Source organism: Rutidosis leptorrhynchoides, chromosome 3, assembly GCF_046630445.1.
Source record: "Rutidosis leptorrhynchoides isolate AG116_Rl617_1_P2 chromosome 3, CSIRO_AGI_Rlap_v1, whole genome shotgun sequence".
Lineage (NCBI taxonomy): Eukaryota > Viridiplantae > Streptophyta > Magnoliopsida > Asterales > Asteraceae > Rutidosis > Rutidosis leptorrhynchoides.
In genome coordinates this window covers 268858261-268863917 of record NC_092335.1, presented here as the reverse complement: position 1 = coordinate 268863917, position 5657 = coordinate 268858261, and the positions used below count along the sequence as shown (strand labels likewise).

The 5657-nt window shown below is 38.1% G+C and overlaps 1 non-coding gene across 1 annotated transcript; it reads right to left on the bottom strand.

Moving 5' to 3' along the window:
- Positions 1-4906: 4906 nt before the first annotated feature.
- LOC139903468 (small nucleolar RNA R71) lies at positions 4907-5012 on the bottom strand. Its single transcript, XR_011778285.1, has one exon. It is a non-coding gene; the product is annotated as a small nucleolar RNA R71 (small nucleolar RNA).
- Positions 5013-5657: the final 645 nt, after the last annotated feature.

Below are 5657 nucleotides of genomic sequence, written 5' to 3'. Positions count from 1 at the left end.
TATTTTTGAAAACCTGAAATGTTTGTAAATAAAAGTAAGGCTTAAGTAGGGTGGAAATCTTGTTAGGATGAACCAAATCTCTAATAGAGCATTGCATGACTAAGGCATTATCGACCTAAATTGATTATGGTGAGGCACCCCAAATAAGACTAGCATTCATCTTTAATGCTTCACTATTTTCCGTTGAGAGTGCCGATGTCTGTACTCAGAATCAGAACTTACCTTAGATCTACATTTCCAAAGCAGCGAAACGTGATTCAGTTATAATCAAGAAGAGCTAGCCATTTGTCAAAAATAAGCCTTCCGCACTTCCACCACTTCTACTCCACCACCACATCCACACCATCTTTACTATTACTCGAAAAATCCAGAAAATGAGATTCGTTCCAAAAACCCGATGTTATAAACCTCTCAAGTATCATGGCAAAGGTCTTGAAAAAAACTTTACCGGTAAAAAGTTTCTCGAGATAAAATCTCCAAAAAAAAAAAATTTAAAGAGAAACGCCGAAGAAGAACTTGAACGAAAATGATTATCAAATGAAGAAAAGTTCAAAAGTGCTTCTCAAACACTTCAGCACTCCTATCTATCTGAATAAAAGTTTACATAAAGACTATATTACCCCTTTCTCACCCCTCAAAAACAACATCACTACCACTTTAAATTTCCTTTTCCATCATTGACAAATGACCTAGAAGCTAAGATTACTACCGTTCTCACATTAGCATCAAGGATTTGAGTCTTTATCAAGCCTATGATGATGAGTACAGTATGACTGGCTATGAATGAATTTATTTCTTAGATCTATAGGAAACCCTAAACACTTGTGTGATTTGAGTGACCCGTGAAAGCTAGCCTATGTCATGTAACCTCCTCACATGCTTGCAGAGATAGTTTCAATCATAACATAGATGACTCACCATATCTTTTCACTCTTATAATAAAAATCAAACCGCTTAGGCTATTAGAAAAGAAACTCCGAAAAGATTTCTTAAGGTAAAATGAGAGTTTGCTGGAGGACAAGCAAAGTCTAAATGTGGGATATTTGATATCGGCTAAAAAGTTACGTTTTCACACCGGTATTAAGGCCCAAAAACAAGAAAGATTCGAACTTTGTCGGCAAAATACCCACTTCATTAGTTAGAATTGAAGAACAAGTAATTACGAAGATGGTGCAAAAAGAATCAAGAGAATCGGAGCTAAAACGAAGATTCTAGAGCGAAAACGGTTAAAGACAAAAATCAAATTACGATCCAGGAAATCCAGCTGACCAGGCAAGCCAAACGGCCTATCAAATGGCTTGCATGGCTCACATACGGCCTGCCAAAGGCTCGGGCAAATGGCCCTTGCAAACGGCTTCGCTTGGCAAACGGCCCCTGCAAACGGCCTGCCAAACGGCCTGCCAGCCGTTTGTAGGGAAAAATTTGGCTTATTTAAAGGTTCTTTGTCATTCATTCCAATAGACACTTCAATTCACTTCTTTCCCTCTTTTGTACAATATTAGTGATACTTTCAAGGTCTTCGACTCCGTGCGGGAAACCTATTACCCGGAGAAGAACGCCGAAGATTGTATTAGGAGCGGTCTGGAGTCTTAAAGTTGTCACTTTTGTATTCGAAACTCATTCAATCTATTGGTACTTCTATCCTTTATCTTTATATAATGTCTTCTATCATTATGTTCTATGATGTTGTTTCCATGATTAGCGAGTAGTTATCTTTAGTGTATGCTATGATGTAAGCAGTTATAATGCTGAAATAACGTTATGGTTTGTGTATGCCGTTAAAATGCTTCCCGATTATGCTTTAAACTTAATCGCTTTTCCAACTAATAGAACGTAGTTATTGGCTCTATTATTGGGAAGTCACGAACCCCGATTCAGAGTAAACTATCTGTGTCACCCCTTGGTAAGAGAAGTCTATCGGATACAACGTAAGATCGACTGAGGCACACCGGTTGTAGTAAGCCTATCGAGCTTTGGATTTTGACTGAGGAATCTTTCGTAGTGAAACATCTGACTAGACCCTTAGTACATTGTCAGTCCCAGACCATGCTAGTGTAGTCATCAAGCATATAAACTTCGTACGTGCATGCTAAAGCACATCGGTTGTTGTAAGCTGTACCTCTGCTAAGTAAGGCCATGGAACCCGGTCAGTGTTGATTAGTACACTGCACCATAACGCGGTCAGTGTTGTTAGTTAATTAAGGAACTGTTTATTTAGACACATAAAGGATTGGACCGTTAGGATAACCGAACGTCTTCATGGAAGTCAGCTTGACTTGGCCATGGTGTTCTTTATGGTTGAACTCTTTTTAAGGGCCTAACTATCTTTTAAAACCAATCATTAACGAAAGCATTGAAACACATCGCGTCTCTCGGATATGGTAAACCATGTATTCCATTATGCTTAAGAAATTTTAGACCTTTGTGGAATGTTAATACATCACCCAACAGAGTCCCTCAATTGGATGAACCGTCTGAACGTGTATGCCTGTAGTCAGACTACACGGGCGTTGGGGGTAAGGGACGTTGCTTTCTATTCAGAATCTTCAAGCCTATCGCATTACCCAGTGACATGTCTTACGACAGGGGCGTTTAGGACCAATGTAATGAATACAAGGCCTCTGCCTATTCATGAGACAACATTCCATAATCTCGGCAGAATAACTGATGAAATCATAGTATTCACTAACTTTAACCTTATATGAATTACAAATTTTGTCGCATTTACTTTATCTGTCTTATAAATTAGAAAATCCCAAAATTAAGTAACCACTACTCCTTCATAACTATCTTAGGCTTAAATATAGTTTCGATTCTACTGATATCTCAAAAATACGACTCGGTCATACTTCCCTTACTAATAATAAGGAGTAGTAAGATTTAGGCCCCGCTAAAAATAAATTTAAAACAGTACCCCCTCTTGGTGGTTGATTCTGACGTGTTGCGACCTAACGACACCGCACAAATAAAACCGTCCGTTTCGGCCATATCAGGCACACCGGTTGTAGTAAGTCCACCGAGCCTTGGATTCCGACTGAGGACTCTTTTGTAGTGAATCATATAACTAGACCCATAGTACATTGTCGGTCCTAGACCATGCTAGTGTAGTCACCAAGCATATAAACTTCGTACGTGCACGTTGAAGCACAACGGTTGTTGTAAGGCCATGGAACCCGGTCAAGCATTGCACCCTGCGTGAGGGATTCTTAGTTAATTAAGGAACTGTTTGTTTAAACACGTAAAGGATTGGACCTTTAGGATAACCGAACGTGTTCATGGAAGTCAAACTTGACTTGGTAATGGTGTTCTTTATGGTTGAACTCTATTCAAGGGCCTAAATATCTTTTTAAACCCAATCATTAACCAAAGCATCAAAACACATCACGTCTCTCGGATATGGTATACTTTGTATTCTATTATACTTAAGAAAGTTTAGACCTTTCTGAATGTTAATACGTCACCCAACCGAGTCGCTCAATTGGATGAGTCGTCTGAACGTGTATGCCTGTAGTCAGACTGTACGGGCGTCGGGGGTAAGGGACATTGCTGTATATTTAGAATCTTCAAGCCTAATGCATTAACCAGTAACATGTCATATGTCAGAGGCATTTAGGACCAGTGTAATAAATACAAGGTCACTAGCTATTCATGAGCCAACATTCCATAATCTCGACAAAGTAACTAAAGAAACCATACTATGCACTTGTTTTAACCTTATTCGAATTACAAATTTTATCGCATTTACTTTATTTTCTCTTATAAACTAGAAAACCCAAAATTAGGTATAAAACACTACTCCTTTAATTTAGGATTATCTTAAGCTTTAATTATAGGTTCGATTCTACTGATATCTAAAAATATGACCCTAGGTCATACTTCCCTTACTCAAAATAATAAGGAGTAGTACGATTTAGGCCCCGGTAAATATAAATATTAAAACTATTGTTCTCTCTCCTGATAGCTGATTCTGACGCCTTGCGACCTAACGACACCGCATAAATAAAACCATCCGTTTTGGCCATACCAAGAGAGTAACGAGTTTTTGGCGACGTTGCCGGGGAACTGGTATCAGACAATATTGATTTTATCAAACCTATTCGCAAGCATTTAGTTGTGTCTAAGAAAGACAATTATACACGGACTTGGTTGTTGGATTTTCCGAACAGTCTCCAATTATATTGGAATCAAAAGGATCCTGTCTCTCTGTAGTCGGCCTGGCCACTTGGTTTTTCGAATAGTTCGTGCGAAGCTCTGTTATCAAAATACCAGGGGATCAGTAGCAAGAACCAAAAACATATTTAAACTTAGGATAATTACCTTAGATTACTTTAGATTACCTTAGATTAAGATTGCTTTAGATTACTTTAGATTAAATTAGGAACTTAGCTTATCTACCTAAAATTTAAAACAAGAGGGCATACTCAGTTTATGACCCAAACCCGATCTAGATCAGGGCCGTTGTTATAAGTACCTAATCCAGACACAATAATCTCTAAAGCACACAAAGAAGAAGGAATCAAACATCGAATGTCGTTACGCGTTACTTTAGTAGAAAACACCAAACCCTCGATTAAAGGTCGAGGAGGACCAATCAGATTCCCAAAAATGAAAGGGCAATCATTCGAGTTAAAGCATCACATTATACAGCTCATCCAAAGTAGCTGCCAATATCATGGACTACCGAATGATGATCATAACTCTCACCTTGATAAATTCATATCTCTTTCGAACTCCTACAAATAGCCATGGATAGGATAAGATATAGTCCGGCTATACTTGTTCCCCTATTCTCTCACTCATCATGCATAAACATGGTATGAAGGATTGGAAAAAGATTCCATCACGTCATGGACGAAGATGGCTACTAAATTCCTAACTAAATATTTCCCTCTTTTTAAACAAACCAAGCTTAAGAATGACATCATTAACTTTAAACAAAGTTATGATGAATCTCTTTACACTACATGGGAGCGATTCAAAACCTTGCTGAAGAAATGCCCTAATCACCAGCTAAGTAGCGACCCGACAAAATCGTCATTGACGGTGACGTCTACTTAGGTCCCGTTACGTGGTCATGAGTCTTTAAAACAATATTTGACCAAAAGTATGTCGCATTCATTTCAAAAGTAAAGATGTTCCAAGGTTTACAAAGTAGTTCGATAACTAGTTACGTTACAAAGTTTAAAGTACAAATGAAACATATGCGACACAATTTAAAAGTAGCCAAAAGACGCTCCACATATGCATGTATACTCGACATCCAAGCAAGTATCAAAAGTAATGAGCGGAAGCATGTATCACACAAAGGTTCAAGGACCTGAGAAAAACATAGAAATCTGTCAACGAAAACATTGGTGAAATCATAGGTTTGAGTAAGTAAGTACAAGTGAACCACAAGATTTGCAACAATGATATAATAGTAATACATTCAAAAAGTTTGTTTCACGAGCACCCAATTATCAATGCTTAACATTCCTTGCATAGAACCCCATCACAATAGTGTTAGAACATACACTTTTTCTCGAAAATATATTTCATTCGTAAACGGTAGCGAACCGTTTGAATGAGGGTTTGTCAAACCCATATGTCCATATAACATAAGTTCTCGCTTACACCCGGCAAGTGTAACTAATGATAATCAAATTGAGGATTTTTGT